Genomic DNA, 13,816 nt, shown 5'->3' on the forward strand with positions numbered 1-13,816 from the left:
TGACGGAGTGTGACAGAAGGATTTTTCTCTGATGGCAACGAGTGTTTCTGCCTTGTTGATCAGACGAGAGATGAGGGATAGTGTAGGTTCATAAGACAGTAGAGAATACGGAGGGTATGGAAATCTCTGCACGCAGCCAGGATTGATGGTGAAATATGATCATAGAGTCGAACATCACAGATAGAACGAACACAGACATTCGTAAGCAGTTCCAGGCACCGCGAGCTTTCGTAGGACATGCCTTGCAGGATAATATCGCTGCAATCAGTCATTTGAAGTATAAATGTTGGTATAAGTTTCATTTTCGGGTCAAGAGGGAAGACCTTTCTATATTTCTGTAGGGCATGGAGAGATGCTGATGCCTCCTTGTGTATTACAGTAACGTGCTCAGTCTAATTCAGATTTTCATCTATTATTATTCGTTGATTCTTTGCTGAAGGAAAGAAGTATGTCCCATTTGTGGTTAAAGATGGTAGGGATATTTCGTGCTAATGAGCCCAGAATGACCAAATAGACGCTTGGGGTTTGGATGGGGTGATCTTTAACCAGACATCCTGCGCCCATTGTTTTAGTGCACAAGTGTCAGTATTGAGACTAGCGATAGCTGTCTTCAGGTTCATTGGTTTTGCATATAGGTACAACTGGGGTCCATCAGCGTACATGTGGTATTTGCAGTAGGACAAGACTGACGACACATCATTGAAGGACAATGAAAATAGCATAGTACCTAATGCCGAACGAAATACAGGAAAAGAGTGTAGGGCTTAATACAGGACGCTGGGGGACGCTTGATACTATCTGCCTCCATTGTGCCTTTATAGTGCCAGGCGTGGCGCATTGCTGGCGAGACATCAGGTATGCACTCCACTTGGCGAGAAATTTAAGCTGCTACATTTCGGAAGTAAAATGTCGAACTCAACAGCGTCAAAGGCTTTGCCGAAGTCTAACAAGTGCATGATAGTCACCTCTTTTGCATCCATGGCAGGCTTCAGATCATCTGCTACCTCTATTAAGGCGGGTTTTGTGCTGTGATGTTTATGGTGTCCTGATTGGTATATTCCTCTAGTAGATTGTTCGAAGTTAGGTAGTTTGTTAGTTGGTCGTGGACTATATATTCTGAAGCTTTGCATAGTGCAGCAAAAATGCAAATAGGTCTGTACTCAGAAGGTGCTGTGGCAACGTCTTTCTTAGGTAGTGGCTTAACTAGTCGCAGTTTCCAGACCTCAGTGAAAACACTTGCGGCTAAAGAATGGTTGGGAATATATCTTATAGTTAGCAGTAGTTGGTCGGTAATAAGCTTCATCATGAGGTCTGTGATGCTATCGTGTCCAGTACATGTTGATCTGATACAAATGATGGCTTTTTTTGCAAACAACATGCTTTAGATATAATTTTTGGTGGCTACAGTCCTTTACCCCCATGAAGTAATCTGTTAGTTTCTGTTTCGTTTGTGGTTCCACTGTGATTGTTGGTAGTGTGAAGTGCCGGTTCAGTACTTTGGCTGGGACAACGTTACCTATACAGAGACCACGCAAGTGTATCCGTAGGACAAGTGGTCTGTTTCTGTTGTCGGTTAATGTATGGGCATGCCTGAGTTTTGCACTTCTCACAACTTGACTGACTGTTCCGCTTCTGCTTGTAAACAGTATGATTTTCAGATGTGGGGTCCACTTTGTATGCCCAATGTGCAGCGTCTCTGAGATTCGTGAGCCGTTTTAGTTCGTCAGTTCGTCACGATGCAGGATCCCTTCTTCCTTTTCCTGTTTTTTGGAAGCATAACTGTATAGTTTAGTACGTTTTTTAGGAAATCCATGAAGTTTTTCATTTATGCCCGAGGAGGGAATGGAAGGCGTTCTCCAAACCATGTCTTGCTCCTTAATTGCAAGTTCAGATAATTATGATGGGTAGAAGCAAGGTAAAGGAGCTACACGTTTGAAGAAGAAAGCATTCACTTAAATTTCGGACTAGAAGGACTGTTGTATAGAAAATTGGTGTTAGCGTCGCTCGTATGTCGTTTGGAGACTTGAAAGAGCAGTTTCGAAGCAGGCAAACCTACCTACTTTAGGAGGTTTATAGAGGACACATATCAGGCACTTTCTGTTAAGCGGCTTGAGGTCTTTGAACATATATTCAATTTGTTTATGACTATAATGTTATAACGTAGGCATTAAAGGTGGATCACTGTGCTTACCACGTGTGTAGTTACTTTCTGATTCGTTTCTTATCTCTCAGCATCTTACAGTCGTGTTACTATGTAAGCAATAAAAATGAAACCAATTTCAGCGCACTTACGAAGAATCTCATCATTCTCCTATTTATATATTTTTTTCAGACCAATTTTAAACCGCCGTTATGTATTTGAAAAAAAAAAAATTCATGACACAAAGCTGTATTAACATTTCTTTATTGTTGCAGCCGGTTTCAGGAAAATACCATCATCACAGTATCTGTTTCAGTGAAAAGAAAACGCCAACCACAGAAAAAGTTGGCTTTTTCTTTCCTTTGGTAGAGGTACTGTATTTTACCGAAACTGATTGTGATGATGAAAGATTAATACAGCTTCATGTCATGCATTTTCTTAAAAGGAAGCTGTATTTGGTTCTTATTATGTTTTCACCGAAAAATTTGTAACATAAAGAAATTCAGAAACATTGTTATCAGGTCCTACTACTGTTAAATACGCAATTAAAAACGCCCATTGCCCCTGTGGCGCAACAACTCAGAAGACGAACATTCACGTTTCAGTCCATCTTTTGTTTGCCTTGAATGTGTTGTGCAAGTTCTTTCACCTAAAATCTTTGACGGACAGTGTAACTTTTCTTTCGACAGAACCACATCATTATGTGATGGATGCACAGTGAGAATCATACGCGATTTTCCACGCCAGACAGCAACACATACTGTTCTTCTTGCACTCTAAGTACCTTTTATACCTTTAAAACACTTGAACGTCACATCGATCGACATCTTGGATAATTAAATCATTTCCAGTGGAGGTGGTAACCTAACCCATTGCCTGCCTGAAACGCTGCTCGAAAAAAATCGCCGATTCTTGTTATAAAAAAGTAAAGGTGTCTTTCACCTCATAATTACGGCATAACCGTCGAAACGCTAATTTACTGAGTGGTGCAGAAATATATAGTTTTTCATTTTAGTTAACAGCCTAACAGCCGCAGAAGTCACAACGTAGTCCATGATGGATGAAATTATATGCTGTCAATCAGTTATTAGCAAAGAGGGGTGCAAGAATTCGGACATCCACTAAAAATTACACTAAGGTTACATCTACATTCTGCGAACCATTATAAAATTTACTCTGAGACTACGTCCCGCTATAGCAGTTATTACGGCTTTTTGGCGTTCCATTCACGTCTGGAGCGCGGGAAAAATGACTGTTTAAATGCCTCTGTGCGTGCTCAAATCGTGAAGATAAGATTAGATTTAATCTTGTGACACTCTCTAACGGCCTAAATAAACGTATGACCATTCGTGCTGCCCTTCACTGTGTATGTTTACTTTCCCCTGCTGTTGATTGATTGCATTTCCCTGTTATTCTCCCAATAAACCGAAGTCTGCTACCTGCTTTACCCACGACTGGGCCTATGTCATCGTTCCATTTCATATCCCTACTAAGTACGACACCCAGCTGTTTGTATGAGTTTACCGATTTCACTTACTGATATTGTTGTCGTCGGATATAGTGTATGTTTTTTTCGTTTTGTAACATTCTCAATTTTACATTTATGAACATTTAAAGGAAGTTGCCAGGCCTTGCACCACACTGGAGTCTTGTCAAGGTCTGACTGAATATTCGTACCTCTTCGTTCAGACTGCACCTTTTTTTGCCGACAGCTGCTTCATATGCGAAAAATCTGAGCTTACTGCTGCTCCATCTGCGGAAAGACTGAAGTGCTGTGTACAGGGTTGACACCATCGAAAAACACCGAGAGTTTTTAGCAAACAGAACACAGCATGTTGTTATCAATGGAGAGACGTTAAAGTAACCTCTGGCGTGCCACAGGGGAGTGTTATGAGACCATTGCTTTTCACAATATATATAAATGACCTAGTAGATAGTGGCGGAAGTTCCATGCGGCTTTTCGCGGATGATGCTGTAGTATACAGAGAAGTTGCAGCATTAGAAAATTGTAGCGAAATGCAGGAAGATCTGCAGCGGATAGGCACTTGGTGCAAGGAGTGGCAACTGACCCTTAACATAGACAAATGTAATGTATTGCGAATACATAGAAAGAAGAATCCTTTATTGTATGATTACATGACAGCGGAACAAACACTGGTAGCAGTTACTTCTGTAAAATATCTGGGAGTATGCGTGCGGAACGATTTGAAGTGGAATGATCATATAAAATTAATTGTTGGTAAGGCGGGTACCAGGTTGAGATTCATTGGGAGAGTGCTTAGAAAATGTAGTCCATCAACAAAGGAGGTGGCTTACAAAACACTCGTTCGACCTATACTTGAGTATTGCTCATCAGTGTGGGATCCGTACCAGATCGGGTTGACGGAGGAGATAGAGAAGATCCAAAGAAGAGCGGCGCGTTTCATCACAGGGTTATTTGGTAACCGTGATAGCGTTACGGCGATGTTTAATAAACTCGAGTGGCAGACTCTGCAAGAGAGGCGCTCTGCATCGCGGTGTAGCTTGCTGTCCAGGTTTCGAGAGGGTGCGTTTCTGGATGAGGTATCGAGTATATTGCTTCCCCCTACTCATACCTCCCGAGGAGATCACGAATGTAAAATTAGAGAGATTAGAGCGCGCACGGAGGCTTTCAGACAGTCGTTCTTCCCGCGAACCATACGCGACTGGAACAGGAAAGGGAGGTAATGACAGTGGCACGTAAAGTGCCCTCCGCCACACACCGTTGGGTGGCTTGCGGAGTATAAATGTAGATGTAGATGTAGAGGATAATAAGTGAAGAGATTTACAGAAGAGGAGACCAGTATTAAAGACGAAAGCGCTGTGGGAGAATACATTCAAGCGCTAGCGATAAGAAAACAGAACTCAAGTCAATGATACAGTGTCTATCCGTTACCAATAGCAGTTGATTACGTAAGTCTCATATGTAATTTTATAAGTCCTCGGTAGTATAGTGGTTAGTATCCCCGCCTGTCACGCGGGAGACCCGGGTTCGATTCCCGGCCGGGGAGAATATTTTACTATATTATAAGGAGTTCAGGCTACTTTCCTTCTTGGGGAACGCAGTCTGTTTCATTTAAAGACAGTTATTTGCCGTTGTTGCAAACTTCAATCCGAAACCTGGAATCATGCAGCTCTCCAGGTTCGTCTATCTACCGCTACTACCGCTACCTACATCAATTTGAACGTAGTTACTGTAGTCAAACATTAGTCTCGCTCTACAGTTTTTACCTAGCCCCACTTGTTTCCATTACCAAATCGGCTATTCATTGATGCCTCAGGATGTGTTCTGTCAATGAATCCTCTCTTCTAATCAAGGCAGTCATTGTACCCACTGACGACTGAGATCTCCACTGATAAGAAAAATGCTATTCATATCACTTTGCCAGTGCTTTATCCGTCTCTGCGCCTTCAAAGCTTTGTGAGGCATTTTAGCCCCTTCAGTACGCCCCAGCTCCGTCGACAGACGTGCGCGCGGCCTGAATTTTCGTCTATGCAAGCTTTTATCCGCAAAGTAACTATTACTGACCTTTGAAGAAAAGAGAACCATTTGCATGAATATCAAGAGCTCAGGTGGAAACCCAGTTCTAAGCAAACAAGGGAAAGCAGAAAGGTGGAAGGAGTATATAGAGGGTCTATACAGGGGCGATGTTCTTGAGGACAATATTATGGAAATGGAAGAGGATGTAGACGAAGATGAAATGGAAGATACGATACAGCGTGAAGAGTTTGACAGAGCACTGAAAGACCTGAGTCGAAACAAGGCCCCGGGAGTAGACAACATTCCATTAGAACTACTGATGGCCTTGGGAGAGCCATTCCTGACAAAACTCTACCATCTGGTGAGCACGATGTATGGGACAGGCGAAATACTCTCAGACTTCAAGAAGAATATAATAATTCCGATCCCAAAGAAAGCAGGTGTTGACAGATGTGAAAATTACCGAACTATCAGTTTAATAAGTCACAGCAGCAAAATACTAACGCGAATTCTTTACAGACGAACGCAAAACAGGTAGAAGCCGACCTCGGGGAAGATCAGTTTGGATTCCGTAGAAATATTGGAACACGTGAGGCAATACTGACCTTACGACTTATCTTACAAGAAAGGTTAAGGAAAGGCAAACCTACGTTTCTAGCATTTGTAGACTTAGAGAAAGCTTTTGACAATGTTGACTGGAATACTCTCTTTCAAATTCTGAATGTGGCAGGGGTAAAATACAGGGAGCGAAAGGCTATTTACAATTTGTACAGAAAGCATATGGCAGTTATAAGAGTCGAGGGACATGAAAGGGATGCAGTGGTTGGGAAGGGAGTGAGACAGGGTTGTAGCCTCTCTCCAATGTTATTCAATCTGTATATTGAGCAAGCAGTAAAGGAAACAAAAGAAAAGTTCGGAGTAGGTATTAAAATCCATGGAGAAGAAATAAAAACTTTGAGGTTCGCCGATGACATTGTAATTCTGTCAGAGACAGCAAAGGACTTGGAAGAGCAGTTGAACGGAATGGACAGTGTCTTGAAAGGAGGATATAAGATGAACATCAACAAAAGCAAAACGAGGATAATGGAATGTAGTCGAATTAAATCGGGTGATGCTGCCGGAATTAGATTAGGAAATGAGACACTTAAAGTAGTAAAGGAGTTTTGCAATTTGGGGAGAAAAATAACTGATGATGGTCGAAGTAGAGAAGATATAAAATGTAGACTGGCAATGGCTAGGAAAGCGTTTGAGAAGAAGAGAAATTTGTTAACATCGAGTATAGATTTAAGTGTCAGGAAGTCGTTTCTGAAAGTATGTGTATGGAGTGCAGCCATGTATGGAAGTGAAACATGGACGATAAATAGTTTAGATAAGAAGTGAATAGAAGCTTTCGATATGTGGCGCTACAGAAGAATTCTGAAGATTAGATGGGTAGATCACATAACTAATGAGGAGGTATTGAATAAAATTGGGGAGAAGAGGAGTTTGTGACATAACTGTGGTGTCACCGCTAGACACCACACTTACTAGGTGGTAACTTAAATCGGCCGCGGTCCTGTAGTACATGTCGGACCCGCGTGTCGCCACTGTGGGATCGCAAACCTAGCGCCACCACAAGGCAGGTCTCGAGAGACTGAGGAGACCTCGTCCCCAGTTGTACGGACAACATAGCTAGCGATTGGACGTGCTAAGCCTTGCTCTCATTTGCCGAGAGATAGACAGTAGAATAGCCCTCTGCTAAGTTAAATGGCGACCACCTAGCAAGGCGCCATTTGTATCAGTGCCAATAGCTTACGAGTATGCAGGAGAGATGTATTCCAACAAGAGAATAAAGTTTAAGTATTAAAAAGGCTACGTATTTTTCTTTAGTGCATTTATAAGTCTCATGTTCCAGACTTCACGCCCGTCTGCGTTAGCCTTGCGTGCCCTATCGGCTACAGCATTGTGTCTGGGCTGTATGGTCTAGACACAACAATAACTTGGCCAGAAGAAGGGCTCGGTTCTTAAGACATGTTCTGAGGCATCAAGGGATCACCAGTTTAGTACTGGAGGGCATCGTGGAGGTTAAAAATCGTAGAGGGAGACCAAGAGATGAATACATTAAGCAGATTCAGAAGGATGTAGGTTGCAGTAAGTACTGGGAGATGAAGAAGCTTGCACAGGATAGAGTAGCATGGAGAGCTGCATCAAATCAGTCTCAGGACTGAAGACCACAACAACAACAACAACTATTACTGCGGATATGTGCATCAATGCAGACCTGAACTGTGACGTATCATGTTGTTGTCACTGATGTGATTTGTGGTATGATGCAGGTCTCCACGCAAGTCTATTCTGTAGAAGTCACTTGATCTCTGCAAAACTATTGTAACCTACGTCCTTTTGTTTCTGCTTACCTTCCTCATCCCGTGGTCAGTCACCACAGTTTTTACTTTCTCAAAATGCTTCCCTCCAATACGAAACTGAGGCTTCATTGATGCATCGGAATATTTCCTATTAACCGATCCCGTCTTTCTGTTAAGCTGTGCCACAAATTTGGTTCTCCCATCTCGCTCCCAGTTCGATTCGGTAGCGCCGCATTATTAGTTACTGAATCTACCCATCTAGCCTTCAGCATTCTTGTGTAACACCGCGGTTGAAAAGCTTCCTTTCGCTACTTGTGTCAGCTGTGTATTGCCACGTTTCACATCCTTAGAAGGCTATGCTTGACAAAAATGCCTTGAGAAATGACTTCCCAACATTTTAATTTGTATCTGATGTTAAAATTCCTCTCTTTCACAAATGTTTGTGATTCTGCTGCCAATCTGGTTGCTGAATCCTCTCTATTTCGACCAACGTAAGTTATTTTGCTGCCCACGTATAAAACTTCATCAGATACTATTAGTGACTCCTTCCTAATCTAACATCCTCAGAACCACCCGATTCATCTGACTGCGCATCGATTTCTTGTTTTACTTTTATTAATATTCTGCTACCTTGTCTCACTCCCTTCTAAACCACTGCTTCCCTTTCATGTACTTCCTCTCTTATAACATCAGGCTGGTTTCTCTACAAGTTTAAACAACATTTCGCCCTATGTATTTTATCCGTGCAACCCTCAGTATTTCACAATGTGTAGTCCAGTCAACACTGTTTGAAACTATCAATGAATCTATCAACGCTATAATCGTAGGTTCGTGGTTGTTTTAAATCGGAGGGTCAGTATTGCCTTGCGTTTTCTCCACTTTTCCGGAACAGAAACCGATCTTCCCTGAGATTGGTCCATATCAATTTATTCCATTCTTCTGTAAATAACTCGAGCCATTAACTTCGCAGCCATCACTTATTAAACTCTTACCTCGATAATATTCGCACCTGTCAGCACCTGCATGCTTTGTAATTGGAATTATTAACTTTTTCCTGAAGTCTGAGGGTATTTCCCCCTCTCATACATCTAGTACACCACGTGGAATGTTTCTGTCATGGCCGGCTGTCCTAAGGTTATCAGTAGTTCTGACGGAATACCGTGTACTCCAGGGACCTTGTTTCCACTTAGATCTTTCAGAGGTCCATCATATTCTTCTCGCTGTATCACATCTTCTGTCCTATCTTCTTCTTCTTCCCTTTCCATAGTTCAGTATAAGTTCATTTTACTCGTATAGCCGTTCTGTGTATTACTTACAGCTTTTCATTCTTTGCTTACTACTTACCTACTTTGCTTATTGGTTCAAATGGCTCTGAGCACTATGCGACTTAACTTCTGAGGTCATCAGTCGCCTAGAACTTAGAACTACTTAAACCTAACTAACCTAAGGACATCACACACATCCATGCCCGAGGCAGGATTCGAACCTGCGACCGTAGCGTTCGCTCGGTTCCAGACTGTAGCGCCTAGAACCGCACGGCCACTCCGGCCGGCACTTTGCTTATTACTGGCTTTCCATCTAAGGTCTTGATACTCCTAAAGATGCTCGAGTTTTCTCCAAAAGTCTGTCTTCAGTTTTCTTGTAGGCAGCATCTATCTTTCACCTAGTTATGAATGCCTTACATTTGTCCTCCAGCCATTCTTGTTACCATATTACACTTTCTGTCAGTCTAATTTTTTAAACTTCTGGATTATCCCGAGCCTGCGTCATCTACTGCATTTTTATATTTTCTCCCTTCGTCAGTTAAAATCAAGATCGCGTTTAGTACCCACTGATTTCTACATCTCTTTATCGTTTATTTGATCTTCTGATAGCTTCACTATTTTAACTCTCAAGCTGCTCATTCTTCTGTCATATTTCTTCGCGCTGTTTATGTCAACCCTTGCCTATGCTGCCTCTGAAACTCTCAACAACCTCTCCTTCTTTGAATTTAATCGGAGCCCATCTCCTTCCTTTTCTACCTTCTCGCTATTTCGTCATTTTTAAAAACTAGGACAATAAATTATTACTCGCAAATTGCCATTATGGAGAACACGCTCGCTTATTTGACAGAACGACTACCGCTGCTCGTTTCTTCTACAATCTTTATGAACGGACTTTTAACAAAACCAACAGAAACCGGAAAAACTGTTATATGGAGATGGTCACTGTTTTAGGCATAGGTTGTGTTATCCATTGAACTTTGCAGAGAGCTGTTTATACGTATCAGTCTATGAGCAGCAGTGATAACTATCAGTTGCGGAATATATTTCAGTGTTGAAACTTCGCTATCACTTTTCCCTCGTATTCTGCGTCCGATATTGAAACAAACCATAAGTGTTACTTGGTTACAGGCACAATGCTCATCCCATAGCAGTCGCCCGTGTGACATCGAGTAGATTATGATTAATTAGACATAACTGAATACAGCAGCGTTACGTACAGTACATTTTCGACGCCTTCAGCACGACAAAAGCTCTGTGTGGAGGCAGCGGAATTGACTCCTGATATTCGGCTGCTGATACCGGCAGATAGATGTATGACGTGGAGAATCCAAAATCTCGAGACTTCCATTATTCAGAAATTAACTGAGCCACAAAATATTCTTTTCAGCAATTAGTGTTTGCATCTCATAAGAACAGTGTGTTGCTGAGTAGTAACGACTAAGGAACGCTTCATTATTACCTTGTTCAGTGGAGTAACCGGCTTAGACAACCGCGCATAAGCACTGCTCACATACGATTGAAATATTCACTGACGGGTTGAGAATAGCTGTTCAGTCTTATGTGAGCAGAGCCTTGTGTGGTCCTGCCCCGCTTGTTGGTCACGCTTCCTTCAGTCAGTGTTTACTGCAGAGGAAGTGATCCTCAAGTAAACTATGTAGTTCGTCACACCGTTTGGTTTGAGCAAGACCGTTTAGCTCTCAACATCTGAGCATTTTGACTCAGCTGAAGCTGTCGGTGAACCTTCTCTGGATGCTGTCGCCAGTGCCTTCAACGAAGAGAGTATGTGAACTTCTGCGCAAAGGACGCAACGGATTTGTGGTGTGAGCTCAAGAACGAACTGCAGGGGCCATTTCAAAGAACTAGGGATAGTGACTGCTGCCTCCCAATAAGTGTATTCCTTAGTGAAATTTCCCTTAAATAATATCTGTCTCTTCCAGACTAATTGGTCATTTCATGGAATCAGTATTACAAATAAGAGTGATTGTCATGAAGACTTAAAATTACTTAGTTTCGTCCAGAAAGGTGTCCATTATTCAGGAACATATATTTTTAATAACTTGTCAGTAATTATGCGAAGTTTAACGACTGGTAAAAGGCAGTTTAAGAGGAACCTAAAGGCTCTATTGATGGATAACTCCATTCATTCCATTGACGAATTTCTTAATGGAGCAGTTCTATATATTATTAATAACATCCAACTGAGTGAGTGTTACGTAAAGTCTGGCTCTTGCAGATCTTCAGTGCAGTAGTGTGATGAATGTAAAAAAGTCTTGTAAACTGATTTTGTCTTTGATGATGCATGGCCATAAAAGCTTAAGTACTATTGTATGCACCTCAGTGCATTGTATATTTACACATTTTGTTACAAGTTTGTTGTTACCACTTAAATAAGTATGTTTAAGACTTTTTTTTTATTTTATAGAGGCGGAAGCTGCTTTGCCGATACGGTGGATACTGAAACTGGGTTGTCAGGGAGCGGTGGAGCGGCTAGTCACTGCCCGACATATCGTCACGGAAACAGCATTGTCAAAAAACATTCACTTATTGCTCAGGGCGATTCTTGGAGAAACCAGCGTATCCAGAGCGTACGCTGAGAAGTTGCTGCGCGCAGTAAGCGGCCTGTTGTCACAGGTAGTACAACAATATCGTGCCGTGAAACACGATAATGTTACCCTCCGAGAGGATTTCAAAGTTCGACCGCGCGTGTATCTAATGGAAAAGGGTATCGGACTATAGTTCCGAATTTTGTGAAGTTAACAGAAAAACCAAACGGGCTTTAACCTTGGGAGTTAACAGAAGTTGTAAAATCATGAATGAATGAAAAAAATTAACGGTCCTCAGCCCAGTTAGGCACATTAATTTGGAAATATATATCTGAGAAAATATAAAGTTACCTTTGTTCAGATTTCCCTTTGAATAGCAAACAGGATACAAACTGACAAGTGCACTCTGTAATTTGAGTAGCAGCAGTTACCAATAATACACACATCAGTAAATTATGGGGAGCAACATTGTACCGAGCTCATACTAATGACAACCACACTGAAGAGCATTACTTAATAGAATACTGAAATGTCACTGCATGAAGTGCAGAACTAATTTTGGACATAAGGGGCTTCCATCTTGTCTGACATGAAATAACACAAATAAAATTGAATAACATCTTAAATACACTGTTTAAGCTCCTCTCCATACGGCAGTTTTCCTAATTAACAGTAGTAGTTCAGTTTTTTTCTTAATAGTTGGAGAATATGATGGGGACCCATAAACTGGTATAGTTTCACTAGCCAGGGATCTTTGATTATTGCGCTAGTGACAACTAACTCTAAAAGCTAATCATTCACTTAAATTACTTTGCGAGTAGTAAAATAGAACGCTGCGCTCATTTTACTTCAAAAGGAACCATTCATTATGCGTACCAAAACTACACTATCTTTGAAAATGTGAATAACTTCACTTCTAACAGTGCTACCGTGAATCTATTCATTAAAGATTTATATGTACTTGAAATTTTAATCACCTGTGAAATATGTATTCTTGGCAATAACATTTACACAAACTTGCACTGTAGTCCTACAAAACTATATTTTATAAAAAACTAAGGATACCTTAGCAAAAGCCTATTCAATTTCACTTTTGTGGTTTTTAGCTATTAAATAATTAAGGTTTTTATTTTCCTGTTAACTGATCTTTGAGTTTTTGTACTTTAGTTTCCTACATTAACAATTTCATTTGTAGTAGTTCGTTAATAAAGCATCCAAATGTTACTCTTACTTTAACTTTAGCTACTAATTTTACTTTGGACAAAAAATCACTTTTAAACACATGAATGCAAGAATTGTTCATTTAAATCAGAATACTCGGTTTTAGTGGCACTTACGTGAGGACGCTGCGTAAGTTTGTGATTAGGATTGAAGTTATGGTTTCGAACACGAATTGACGTTTTACGTGATTATTTTTGGAACAATACACAGATGCCGGCCGCGGTGGCCGCCCGGTTCTAGGCGCTGCAGTCCGGAACCGCGGGACTGCTACGGTCGCAGGTTCGAATCCTGCCTCGGGCATGGATGTGTGTGATGTCCTTAGGTTAGTTAGGTTTAAGTAGTTCTAAGTTCTAAGGGACTGATGACCACAGCAGTTAAGTCCCATAGTGCTCCGAGTCATTTGAACCATTTTTGAACCAAGATACTGATTAACTGGTCCGTGCCAATATACATCACTAAACTGAATGAATGAAGTATGTGAAACATCGGCGAAGACTGATGGCAGACGAAATGGCGGCTAACTGTACTCACGGTTCTGATGTCCGAACGCTCTATAAAATCTCTTCTTGGCCTAGGATTTTCAAAATTTTAGATCCATTCCATTATTCCGTGAATACCAAACAATAGCCAGATCCACATCCGAAGCAAATCTCTTCTAACGCAGCTTCCAATTGCCTCTTTTAGCACTGTCGAGGTGTACCCTGCTAAGGCTTGCCACACGTTGCGTGCCATTCACACAAAGGACCCGCCAAGTTCGACCGCCAAACCCACGTTTTACATCGCGCCATGTCACTTTGTTGCGG

At 41.5% G+C, this 13,816-nt stretch overlaps 1 non-coding gene across 1 annotated transcript; it reads left to right on the forward strand.

Annotated features, from left to right (window-relative positions):
- The first annotated feature begins 5,097 nt into the window (after window positions 1–5,097).
- Window positions 5,098–5,169, forward strand: Trnad-guc (transfer RNA aspartic acid (anticodon GUC)). Its single transcript has one exon. It is a non-coding gene; the product is annotated as a tRNA-Asp (tRNA).
- Window positions 5,170–13,816: the final 8,647 nt, after the last annotated feature.

The sequence above is a fragment of the Schistocerca nitens genome, chromosome 10 (assembly GCF_023898315.1).
Source record: "Schistocerca nitens isolate TAMUIC-IGC-003100 chromosome 10, iqSchNite1.1, whole genome shotgun sequence".
NCBI classification, from domain to species: domain Eukaryota; kingdom Metazoa; phylum Arthropoda; class Insecta; order Orthoptera; family Acrididae; genus Schistocerca; species Schistocerca nitens.